The sequence below is a fragment of the Nuphar pumila genome, chromosome 7 (assembly GCF_984573655.1).
Source record: "Nuphar pumila chromosome 7, dmNupPumi1.hap1.1, whole genome shotgun sequence".
In the NCBI taxonomy this organism is placed as follows: domain Eukaryota; kingdom Viridiplantae; phylum Streptophyta; class Magnoliopsida; order Nymphaeales; family Nymphaeaceae; genus Nuphar; species Nuphar pumila.
This window is the reverse complement of record NC_143255.1, coordinates 34,091,855-34,105,653: the sequence shown is the minus strand read 5'-3', so window position 1 is coordinate 34,105,653 and position 13,799 is coordinate 34,091,855.

Below are 13,799 nucleotides of genomic sequence, written 5' to 3'. Positions count from 1 at the left end.
TTAATTTTAAAAAAGATAAAATAATATTATTTTATCGGGTATGATTTGGGTCTCGTTCACGTAATTGTTATAAGATTCAGATATGATTTCTCTTATGATAGGTTCAATTGGACAAAAGTTCAGACCTGTACCATCATGGTATGATTTCACCTGTATCCAAACCAAACCGACCCGTTGACACCCGTAAGTGTTGCACATCAAGCGACAGCTCCTGCCCATCATTTAATAATTGCCCTCCCCAATTTAGGGCTGTGTCCTATCTTTACTCTCACTCAAAGTTTCTAAACTAACCATGGTTAGGTTCCTCGTCCATTAGCTCGTTGTATTAATCGCCAATTCCTCGTCTAAGAACCCTTCATGGTTTAGACAAAAATGGCCTTTGACATATAATCTTGGTGCCTGCTTAGTGCTTACTTGGATCAGGGGCGTGTGTCTGAATGCGGGTCGGGTTTAAAACAAGTATGGCCTGATCCATTCCAAACTGTGTCAGTATCGGATATATACAATTACAAATGACATGATCTGGATTTGGATTGCGTCTAACCCAACCTGTCTTACCATTTTCGCATAGAAATTAATAGTTTTTGCCTGTTTTCAGCGGATCTGGTACCACAAAAACTCAGATCCTAACTGGGTCCAGACTTGACAATGAGATCCAAGTTCAACGAGGATCTGGATAGAAAGAATACAATGTCGGGCACAACCCACGCAGGACCCATATTCTGATCCCCAGTAATGGACTTGGTGCTAGTCAAATAATGTGTTTTTTTATAATTAAAATGAAATCACCACAAGAAAATACTTGTGTTAGTAAATCATTATAAATGAAATGCCACAAGTAACATGATATTTATGCTCTTATCAGTAAAAAGCAACAAATCTTGTCATTTTTCTTAGTTTATTTTTAAAAAATTAACAATATTTTTTATAGGATTTCCCAATAAAAGTGTGACAAATTAAAATATTTTAAAAAAATATCTTAATAAATATATGCACAATAAATTGCCTTTTTAAAAAACTTTTGTCATTATGATTACAACTTGTGGGACCCAAGTGGGTCTGAATAAAAAAAATATGGTATTTAGCTGGGTCTAGGTCCAGTCACTACAAGAAAATAGGTTATTAGCGACGGAATTATTCTGCCGTTAGTTAGCGACGAATTAACGAGCGAAACACATCCGTCGTTATAATCAATGAAATTTACGAAAATAGCGATAGAATATATCTCATCGCAAAATCCACCGCTAATTAGCGATGGATTTTGCGACAGAATATTTTATCGTAACGGACACAGCATTTAGCGACGGCGGTTGCGATGAAAAATCTTCCATCGCTAAATATATTCTGTCGCCATTTACATGTTTTGATTTACGGCGGCTTAGCGACGAAATTAATCCGTCGTTAAGCCGCCGTGAATTGTCGCATAACCCTAATCTCATTCCTCTTTTTCTTTTCTTCTTTCGCTGCTCCCGCCCGCCGCCCTCTCCCTCCCACCGCCTTATCCGTCCCGTCGACCTCTCTCCGGCCCCACCGTCCACCGTTCTTCAGGTGACCAGAGCCTAGGACTTCATGATCAGCCTAAGACTTGTTGGTTGTGCATGTTAATGAGTTGGGCATAGCCGGATCCAAACCCAGGTCTGTCCAAAACGACCAAGTAGGAATCGGGCCCAACTAGGCAGCATCAGACCAAACCCCTTTGGGCCGTTGGTTACCTAACTAATACCCTCTTATTTTAAGTGGATGAGCTTTGCGGTGGGACCCAAGAATCTTTGGTGTTAACGTAAACACTATCAGCACGGATTCAAAAAGAACCAAAACGTTGAATTTTTAACTAATTAATTTAATATTTTAATTAAAAAATATCTTTGAATAACATAGAAAGCACCATGATTTGACCAAGTTGTCCGATTTTCAGGTGACAAGAGCAAAACTATCAAATACTTTAAATTGACTATATTTGTCATATATATTTTCTATATTTTCTAGTTTGCTGTCAGTTATGGTATTGTGTTATTGTCCTTTTTTTATGAGGGTGACGTGCTAAACGTGATCATCTTATTTTATCAATTTTCAGCCAGTTTAGAAGATAAAAAAATTGCTTTGGCATTTTTGTACGTATGATGACAACTTGTCCCTTTCATTTCTTAATGAAGGATTTAGGTATTTTTACTTCATCCAGTATGGTAAAACTCATTTTTATACTTAATCAAGTAGTGATAATCACAAGAAATATGAAATTTACTTTCCGATATTTCCATTTAATCACCTTGGGATTGAACATCGAAATCCTAAATCTTTGGTATTTACAATTTTCATTATGTGCTGATAAAACCAAACTCAAAATTGCCTGTGGCTTGTGGGCTTAAAATTGATTGTTAGTTTGTCTTTCACGATCTAGTTATGTCTGTGCAACCCTGGAACATGACCAAGTTCATTATATCTGATGTTTAAATCACCTAACGGGAATACGAGTTTCGAGCTCAATAAATGGCGTTCGCTGGACCACAAACACAAGTACCAATTGTTATTCCAACCTTGTGATAAAAAGGATTTAGGAAAAGAGATCTCAAGCCTACAGGCACGTTCTTAAGATCGCTATTTTTAGAACTTCAATCGCCCCACTCTGAGAATTCTGAAGATGCGAAAAGGGTTTTGTTACGACTGAGTTTCCAGGATATAACTAGGCTTGAACCTCAAGAGAGTCACTGCCTCGCAAGAATAGATGACCTCTCTCACATATGAACTTTGCAAGCCAAACCGGAAAGAAAGAAAGGAGAAAACTGGAAAGTCAGAAATTCTGATAATTCAAAAGACGAAAAAAGAAGAGATTTATAGACTTGTTAGAAAGGCCTAAAACGTTTTGAGATAAATAAGATTAATGGTCATAATTCTGACAGTTTAAAAATAAGACAAAAAGGTCCTTGAATGGTCACCCACCTTTGACTGTCAATCAAAGGCCTTCAAAACCGTTCAACAGCCACAAAGCGCCATAAACTCAGTATAAATGCCATTAAAACCTTTCAAACGACCAGATATCTCAAAACCGAAAAGACAAAATGGACATTTGCACCTCGCACCACTGCGAGCGTGCAAAGTGCGCCATCAAAACACCATATTGCGCCTCAAGCGCCCTTGCGCACGTGTGTGTGTTCCACCTAAAAACTCAAGGCTTACCAAAGTAAAAAATATATAACAAACTCTCTATTTAAATCACTTGAAAAACTTTTCTCTCTTAGATATAAGACTAAACTTTTTCAAATCACTTTTTGATAGTAAACAAAATCACCAAGATATTATATTTTAAAACTTTTCTAACACCCACAAGCTCATAGATTCAGTATTTCTGCTAGTAGATATTGATGTTTGTGAATTTCGAGTTTCATTTCTTCATTCCTGCCTATCTTGAGCTACAACTTCGGCCACTTTACAGTCCTTCATGTCACCTCTAACTGCCTTCTTCCAGTTCTTCAGTGGTCTTCTTTTCAGAGTTCTGTCTATTTGTAGCAAGTTAACCTTTCAGGTTTTTATGTGATGCAAAATTTGAGTTAATTCAATAAAGAAGCCGGCAATGATTTATTAAAGTGAGAAGTATGGAGAAATACAGTAATGTTTTGCATATGTAATGTACAAAAGGTAAAGATATCTATACTGCTACATTAATGAATAGTTAATGCTAAAAATTAAGAATCTCAAGTTTGAAGACTGATGAATAAACCTTGTATACTTGATGAAATTATTCATTGAGAAGACCATGAGTTTTACGTAATGAATGAATAATATACAGTATTCATGTGCTAGTGTTGTTTGTATGACAAATTATTCAAATACCAAATTGGCAGCTTGATGGCGACTATGTTTGGCAGCCAAAAAATCCCTTTTAAAATATTCGTCACATGGACACGCATATATATATATATATAGGATCCGAGATGACACGACACAATAAGGGGCACTACACCAGAAATACTGTAAGGGGCACTACACCAGAGATGACACGACACAATTAGGCCATCACGGAAGATGTGGCCGTCAGGTGAACACGTTGGAGCCCTCTCTCTCTCTCTTTCTCTCTTTCTCTCTCTCGCACACGTTCTATAGTTGATGCACCTTAGAAAAGTAGGGTTTTAAATAAACGGCTAGCCAGCAAGGGGTAAGCCCACAGGGTTGTACGCTAGCAGGACAGTGATCTTAAGTAAAATAGGCAGAGCTAGCGGGGCTAGGTCTCTTATCCTGAGGGGTGGTTTCTCCATGTAAATATTAGAAAAAAACAAAACAAAACAAGGGACTAACCATGTCAATCTTTTCTTAGGGTACATTTTAGTGGGGGCCTGTGTAAGGTATGCAGATAACCAGTAATGCAAGGTTATTGTCATGTATAATGTAGAATTATAAGTGCATTCCGTACATTGAAAAGAAAAGTTTATGTCCAGTTGCTCAACTGAGTATAGCCTTTGTTTGAACGTATGCATACGGTCAGCATGGGTGGATCTTTTCTAAATTAGTTTTTTTCTTTTTTTTTATGATGAAGGAAACCTCACTGAGAACCAGGTCACTTAATTGGCAGCTCTCATAAACCTCTTTGGGGAGGGAAAAGTAACACTCCATGTTGAAGACATTGTTGGATGTAAGAAAAGATGGGAAAAATAATTCAAAGAAGAAAACCACTCCTCTTATGAAGTACCTTTGTTTGGACTTTGATGATGTGGAATATTCTCATATTGATGAATCACAAAATGGTGGTGGGGTTTATATCCTACATGGCGATTCAATCACTTGTTCCAAGAACAAATGGATGAAATGGTAACCACACACGCGTGCGTGCCCGCCCTCAGCTTCGTATCAGGCCGGGTTCTGGTTAATCTAAGTCCAATGTTTTTTTTGTCCCGCACTAATTGTTTTATTTGGATTAAATAAAGGAAAAAGAAAAATATATAACGGATCATTCCGTTGCAGAGTCACATTTATTTGTAACGGGTAACAGATCTCTTCCACGTCTTTAGTAAACGTTTAGAGATTATAAAATGTGGTTAGAGGGTTACGGTTACGAGGAGGAGAATTATCCTACGGTAATTTTTTTCTTCTCTCTCGCTCTCTCTTGCTTTTCATGTGGGACATTTTCTAGAAAGGAGAGTTCTACAGCAGTTGTTCTCAGAGGTTATTTTCGGAGGGTGATCTACCATAGAAGTGCACCGACCCAGATCAATGAGGCTATTGTATCCTGGGAGGAGGTTGTTAGACTCTTTTGGCACCGTATGTGAGGGGAGAATCTTCTCTAAGGAGAGTATTTTATACGCCTTAGCCTATTACAGAATATTAACATGTTGTCATTATTGTTCTTATTTTGTTTTACGCATATGTTTGATCTGTTGTCCACGTCTGAATTTTGGTATAAAATAAAAATTGACATGATTACACCCTGTTACAGTTTGAATATATTGTTAAACATGCATATCATGTTGATTTATAATCTGATTTGCATCATGATGTTGCATGTGAGTCTAATAGTCTTAGATAAGATTTTAAGCATGTCAACTTCATCTAGTTTTATACTGAAAGTAGACATGTCAGGTATGCCTGAAAAGTTTGTCGATCAGAGTTTTAAGCGTTGGCAACAACGTATGAAAATCTTGTTCACGACTATAGGCTTGATTTTTGTTCTGAAGTTTGAATGCCCTAAGGTTTCTGATACTGATCCTGATCCCGCCACTGTTAATGTGGCTGTAGAGTGGAAATAGAAGGATGGTATATGTCGTGGTTGCATTCTGTTGACTCTGGCCAACAGTTTGTTCGACGTATACAGTTCCTCATCTACTACTGTTAAAACCTTATGAGATCAACTTGACAAAAAGTAGAATACCAAAGACCAAGGTCTTGAGAAGTACTTTATTGCCAAGTTTCTGAAGTATCAGATGGTTGAGTGCAAGTCGGTTACTGAACAGGTACATGAGTTTCTGTTATTGCTTCATAGTTTGGCTGAGGCAGATATGAAACTTCCTGAGAAGTTTCAAGTCATGACCATCGTGGAAATTTTTTTTAAGTTTCGAGTAGACTTTGACATGTCTCTTAAGCATCGTAGAGGAAAGGTTTTCTTGGATGATCTTATGGTAGCCATAGCCATTGAGGAAGAGCATAGGAGTCAGAAAAAAGTTGTGATGCCAATTGAACAACCTAAAGTTAATATGATGACTGGATCATTTAAAGGCAAGGGCCAAAAAGCTAAACCTATAATGAAAAACTAATTCAAACCCAAGGCTAAAATCCAGAAAAAGACAAAGAACAAACCTTGCTGAAATTGTGGACAGGTTAAGCATTAGGCCAATGAATGTCATTCCAAGAAAGCTAAAGCTCATGGGACCACAGATGGAACTCCTCAAGTCAACATGGTGACTGAGGACGTTGGGACCAGCGCTGAGTTGCTGAAGGTAGATCCATGACTATGGGAAACTCCACGACTGCAAATGTATTGGGGATTGGACGCGTGGACCTGAAGTTTCCTTCAGGATGAGTTATATCTCTACACAGAGTGCACCATGTGCCTGTAATTAGAAGGAATATTTTAAGTGGTTCATGTCTAGTTAGAGAGGGTTATAAGTTTAACTTTAAATGTAATAAAGTTGTTATTTTGCATTCTGAAACATTTATTGGCAAGGGGTATTTAGATGATGGTTTGTTTAAACTTCGTGTTGAACATGTTTGCAGTAATAAATTAAAGAATTGTATTTATTTTTATTCATTGTCTAATGTTGCTTACAATATAGAATCATCTGATTTATGGCATAAAAGATTTGGTCATGTGAATTTTAATTCTGTAAAATACATAATGAACTTGAAGATGATTCCTGAACATTCTATAGATAAAACTAAAAAATATAAAATTTGCGTGCAAGTAAACTATGCAGAAAACCATTCTATACGATTGTTAGAGATTCTGAAATATTGGATTTGGTGCACACAAATATTTGTGAGTTTAATGAAGTGTTAACTAGAAATCATAAAAAATACTTTATCACTTTTATAGATAATGGCACTAAATATTGTTATGTGTATCTGCTAAAATCAAAAGATGAAGCTTTTGATAAGTTTCTTATTTTTAAGAATGAAGCAAAAATACAAACTGGTATAAACTTAAAAGATTGAGGTCTGATAGAGGAGGAGAATATACGTCTAACAAACTTGATGAATATCGTCAATCTATTGGCATAGTTTATGAGTTTACCGTTCCATATTTTCCTCAATCTAATGGGATTGCAGAAAGAAAGAATAGAACCCTAACTGACATGATAAATGCTCTACTTTGGAGTTCTAGATTACCTACTTATATGTGAGGGGATGCTCTGAATACGGCTTGCCATATTCTGAATAGAGTTTCCCAGAAGCATAAGGATAATATATCATTTAAACTCTAGAGAAATAGAAAATCTAGCTTTAAATAACTTTAAGTATGAGGGTGCCTTGTAAAGGTACTTGTCCTAGAGCACAACAAGAAGAAGTTGGGTCCTAAAATCGTAGATGTTGTTTTTTCGGGTTATGTAGAAAAAAAATATGCCTATAAGTTCTTAGTAATTAAGTCTGAAATATCTGGCATAGATGTAAACTCTATTGTTAAGCTTCAAGAAGCTACATTATTTAAGGAAGTATTTCCCATGAAAGTTGGTGTACCTCAGAATCTTTCTTCTTTAAATATACCTTCAACCTCTGGTTCCATTCCCGAACATATGAAAATGATGACAGATGCAAGGGTTGAGCCACCTTATTCCCACTCTGGACCAAATGAGTCTGAGAAAGTGGTTGAACCAAGAAGGAGCAAGAGACCACGGATTACCAAGAATTTGGGAAGTGATTATATCACTTACCATATCGAGGATCATCCTCCCACTTTTTGAGATGCAATGGCTTCACTTGAAGCAAGGCATTGGAAAGAAGTCATAAAGAGTGAAATGAACTTTATTGTCTCTAATGACACTTGAGAATTGGTTGACCTCCTTCGTGGTAGCTCTACTATTGGGTGTAAATGGATCTTTAAGAAGTTAAAACCAGATGGATCTATTGATAAGTAAAAGTCTAGACTGGTTGTCAAGGAGTTCAAACAAAAAGAAGAAATAGATTATTTTGACACTTGTTCTTCGGTTACACGGAAGACCACAATTAGGGTGCTTATTGCACTGGCTTCTATTTATGATCTCTCAGTTCATCAAATGGGCGTGAAGACCGCCTTTTTGCATGATGATCTTGAAGAAGAGATCTATATGAATCAACCAGAGAGTTTTATGGTTCCTGATAATGAAAATAAAGTTTGTAGACTTGTTAAGTCATTATATGGAGTAAAACAAGCTCCTAAACAATGGCATAAAAAATTTGATGAAATTATTTTATCATTTGATTTTGCTGTCAATAAATATGATAAATGTGTTTATTGCAAAGTTAAAAGTGATACATGTATCATTTTATGTCTGTATGTAGATGACATTCTATTGTTTGGTTCTAATATATAAATTATGAATGAGACGAAGTCGTTATTTAATAGTAAATTTGAGATAGAGGATATGGGTATTGCAAATGTGATCTTAGGCTTAAATCTGACTTGTTCAACTGATGGTATAGCTATTTCTCAATCTCATTATATTGAGAAAGTATTTGAAAAATTTAGCTATAACAAAGAAAGATCTATAACAACTTCATATGACCATTCTATTCCTCTTTATAAGAATACGACTGGTGTTTCTGTGTTTCAATTAAGGTATTCTCATATTATTAGAAGTTTGTTGTATCTTGCAAATTGCACGAGACCGGATATTGTGTTTTTTGTGACAAAATTAAGTAGATACATAAGTTCTCCAAATCACACTCATTGGAAGGCATTGGACAAGGTACTTAGGTACTTAAAATGAATTATTTCCTTGAGTTTGCATTACAAGAGATTTTTTGTCGTACTTGAGGGATATAGTGATGCGAGTTAGATAGCCATGAACTCTGAGAGTTATGGTGTAACAAGATATTATTTACCTTGGGTGGCGGTGCAGTTGCCTGAAGGTCAGTAAAGTAGGCAATTTTGTCACAAACTACTTTTGAGGCTGAGCTTTGTGCTTTAGATATCACAAAAATGGAAGTTGAATGGTTAAAGGGACTTCTAGAGAAACTTTCTTTAATGAGCAAACAAATTCTTGTGATATCTGCATTGTGACAATATGGCCACAATTGCAAAGATCAAAAGCATAAAATATAATAAAAAATAGAGAAGACACATCCAAGTTAGAATAAAATTTATAAGGAAATTGATGTCTCAGTTAGTGGTTGTTGTGGACTATGTTGGATCGAAAGAGAACACATCTAATCTATTAACGAAATGACTAGATAATACATTAGTCCTAAAATTCGAAGAGAGGATGGGACTGAAACCCATCAATAGTTCATCTACAGTAGCAACCAAACCTATCAGAGTGAAGATCACATAAAGTAGGTTCAATGAGGTAATAACAAGTTGTAGGATAAACTGGATAGCACCTTCTTAATATGATACTATGTATCTGTGTCTTTTTTTTTATTACTCTAGAAAGGTGTTGTAGCTGCAAGTAAAGGAAAAGTGAAACTCTGAATGGGTTCAAAGCCTTTTGGACGAGATGTTAGCAGTGCATCTCTAGAGAAGCCCACCTATGTGTGTGTGACTATGTGGTCGCAGTTTAAGGAATTGGGTTATTCCTGAAGTTACTCATGAAACAGGATTCAGATGCATGGCCATTAACGCACCGCCCCTAAAGATTAAAACTAGAACCTTTATCATGTTGTTGCTAATGGATACTCATACACCAAAGGTTCAAGTTCAAGACTTTAGCTCACTTCGTTCCTGTGAGGGTAAAGTTAGTCAACTAAGGTAGTGGTTCAAACCAGAATGTACCATTACTGAAAGTATGATATGTCCTGCTTTATATTACTCCATCTTGCATCTTTGTTTCTTCCTGTTTTCATTCTTTGAATTTGTAGGAAAATATTGGATATAAGAATAGATGAGAAAACTAATTCAAAGAAGCAAACAATTTGGGGACCACTCCTCTTATGGAGTACCTTTGTTTGGACTTTGATGATGTGGAATAGTCTCATATTGATGAATCACAAAATGGTTGTGGGGTTTATATCCTACATGGTGATTCAATCACTTGTTCCAAGAACAAGGGGATGGAATGATAACCACACACGCGTGCGCGTGCCCGCCCATCGCGTCGGGCCGGGTTTGGGTTTGGGTTTGGGTTACGGTTACGAGGAGGAGAATTATCCTATGGTATTTTTTTTCTTCTCTCTCTCTCACTCTCTCTTGCTTTTTGAGTGGGGCATTTTCTTAAAAGGATAGTTCTACAATAGTTGTTCTCAGAGGTTGTTTTGGAGGGTAATCTACCATCAAAGTGCACCGATCCAGATCATCGAGGCCATTGCATTATGAGAGAAGGACGCTTGACCCTTTGGCACCGTATGTGAGGGACGAATCTTCTCTAAAAAAAAGTATTTTTATATGCCTTAGCTTATTACAAAATGTTATCATGTTGTCATTGTTGTTCTTATTTTGCTCTACACATCGGTTTGATTTATTGTCCACGTCTGGATTTTGGTATAAAATAGAACTTGACATGATTAAACCTTGTTACGGTTTGAATCTATTGTTAAACATGCATATCATGTTGATTTATAATATGATTTGCATCATGTTGTTGTATATGAGTAACATGCTTCAACCATGATAAAGCAACGATAACTCTCATGCGCCAGTGGAATTTGATCCTGCACATTCAGCTTGACACAGGTCCCCTCTGATTACATGGGTAACCACCGTGGTTGTCTTTCCCAATAAGCAGTTTAAGACTGGTAATGTTATGCAATTGGCATTGTTGATTAATTAATGTCATAATGTCATACTATTTGTCTCATAGTGTAACAGTGCACACATAAAGTGTCCACTGTTAGTGGACCCATTTGGACCACAGATCTCATGCGAATCAGTGGGTTTTTTTTTCATCAAATGATGCTTTAGCGGCGTCATTTTCTGCTCAGGGATTTAACGCTGGTCTTGACCCTTGGTTTGACGAAAAGGCATTCAAAAATCACAAAGAAAAAGGAATTGGACACGCCTTGTGCATCCAATCCATCGTTAGGCTAAAGGGCGTCCATTGTTACGCCCTCCCGTATATATATATATATACATATATATATATATATATATATATATATATATATATATATATATATATATATATATATTAACAACTGGACTAAGTTTAATATAACCTTCACATCCAACGAAGAGGTCATCTTTTTACCTTTTAACCATAGCCACAGATGGATCTAGGGATGGCAGTGGGGCGGGGCGGGGCGGGGGACAAGGTTTCCACCCCCGCCCCGCCTCAAAATTTTATCCTCCACCCCCGCCCCGCCTCCGCGGCGGGGATGGATTTTATCCTCCACCCCCGCCTTCATCCCCGTTTCATGTCCTTCACCCCCGCCCCGTCCCCGCCTTCATCCCCGTTTCATGTCCTCCACCACGATCGACGCAGTCTGCGCCCGGTATGCCTCCTCAAAGGCAAAGTTGAACCGCCTGAAAGCCTTGGTAGAGCTTCGCCCTCCCGTCGAGCTTGCAGAGGAGTTGAACCGCCTGAAAACCAAGGAAGTTGAACCGCCTGAAAGCCATGGTAGAGCTCTGTCCTCCTCGAAGGTGGAGTTGAACCGCCTGAAAACCAAGGAAGAGGTAGGAGAGGGGTACGTCTCGGTAGAGCTCCGCCCTCCCGTTGAGCTTGCAGAGGAGGCTGAGTATGAGGGTGGAGGCCGACCCCTGCGATGGCCAACGGTGGTCGGCGACGGCCCGACTACAATGATAATGCGGATGGGGAAGGGGAAGAGGCGACGGCCTGGCTCGGCGGCTCCAGGGTTAGGAAATTAGGGAAGGGAGTTAGGGTTAGTAAACAGTAAAAATATAAAGGGTTGGGGGCGGGGATGGGGCGGGGCCGGGACGGGGATGGGGCGGGGCGGGGCCGGGACGGGGATGGGCCGGGGCCAGGGCGGGGATGGGGCGGGGCGGGGTGGGGCGGGGCGGGGGAACGTGCCAGTCCATCCCCGCCTCCACCCCCGGACGAGGATGGATTTTAACCTTCGTCCCCGCCTCCATCCTCGTTCCAAACGGGGCAAGGCGGGGCGGGGACGAAGTTTCCGCCGGTCCACTGCCATCCCTAGATGGATCTCAATTCCGAGAACTTTCTTGGCAAGAGAAAATCCAGTGATAAATTTAATAAGTTTTGGTTCTTTGAGAACGTATCAGTAAATTAATTTCAGTCTACTAATGATTAAAAAATAAAGAAATGCGTGAAGAATTAATATAAAATTTGTTGGGATCTTAAAATCATGATAAGCACATGATATATTGAAAACAAGCAAAAATTTTGATTTACTTGCAATTAATTTTGACTCGGGATTCGCGAGCTACGAACTTCTCAAGATAAAATTTTATACTCAATATATCAACCATTGATTGTGTTCTAGATATGGTTAACTATCATGGTACTGAATATAGAGAGAACGCTTCTCCGTAAGTGAAGCTCTCTCAGGTTATAAACAATTATTGTTGGCATTAGTTATATATATATATATATATATATATATATATATATATATATATATATATATATATATATAGTGCACAGGGAGCACCTATTCCCATCTACTAGAAATCATAGTTGGAGGTTGCATCTCAATCAGACATTAGATATATACTTAACATAGTTTATTTGATAGGAATAATATTTTGGGTCATGTTTTTTTATATAAAAATAAGATTTTTTAAGTCATCAAATTTTGGTACATTGTAAGCTGTTAATTTTTGAAGATCATAAAAAACATGCATGTATGTCATAATCACATAATCCAAAACTCGTTTTCAAATAAATAATGATTGTAGATTATATCTGTCGGGTCTCATCAACAAAAAATGTTCAATTTTTTTTTTGTTTTTACATTTTAAAGCTTTTATTAGGTGAGAGTAGGTGATCCGGGAGCACCCTATCATTACTATATATATATATATATATATATATATATATATATATATATATATATATATAGAGAGAGAGAGAGAGAGAGAGAGAGAGAGAGAGAGAGAGAGAGAGAGAGAGACCTTATGTGAGATGCACTGGAGTCAAACCAGGACCAAATTGTTCAAGGACAAAGAGGGGAAGGGTGGTGTATGTTCGCCCCCAATGATTCACTGAATGCCACGTCTGTGTTCGGGGGTCTGAATGAGCACCATGTATACAAGCACATGGGGCTCGTATTCCCGTGTATGTTGACATCACTTAGCATTGGAGTCTGGTGTGGTTGCAAAGACTTAAGTACCCTTTCTTGCTATTCTTCTCATAAAGCAATGGTTTGAGAAAATGATAAAAATGCCCTTCATTAAAAAAAGAAAAAACAAACAGTTCAAAAAAAGGACAAACATGTCTTCCATCCAGAAAGTCAAGGATGATGTTGACTCTTTAAAGTCTACCCAACGAAACAAAACTTAATCATTTCGTTGATGGTAATCCTGCGAAACGATGGTGAGTCGACGATCCGATGGTCATCCGACGAAACAAACCTGAGCCATCAAAAATGTCAGTTTGAACTTTTCATCGTCATCTTCTTTTTCTTTCTTCTCCGTAAAGTATTATAAAACCCTCTCTCTAGAGAAGAAATCAAGGGAGGTAAAGAGTTCCCCCTCGAGAAGGCCATGAACATCAACCCTCTCACTCTCTCTCCCTTCTCTCTCTACTTCTGTGCACATCTAATAG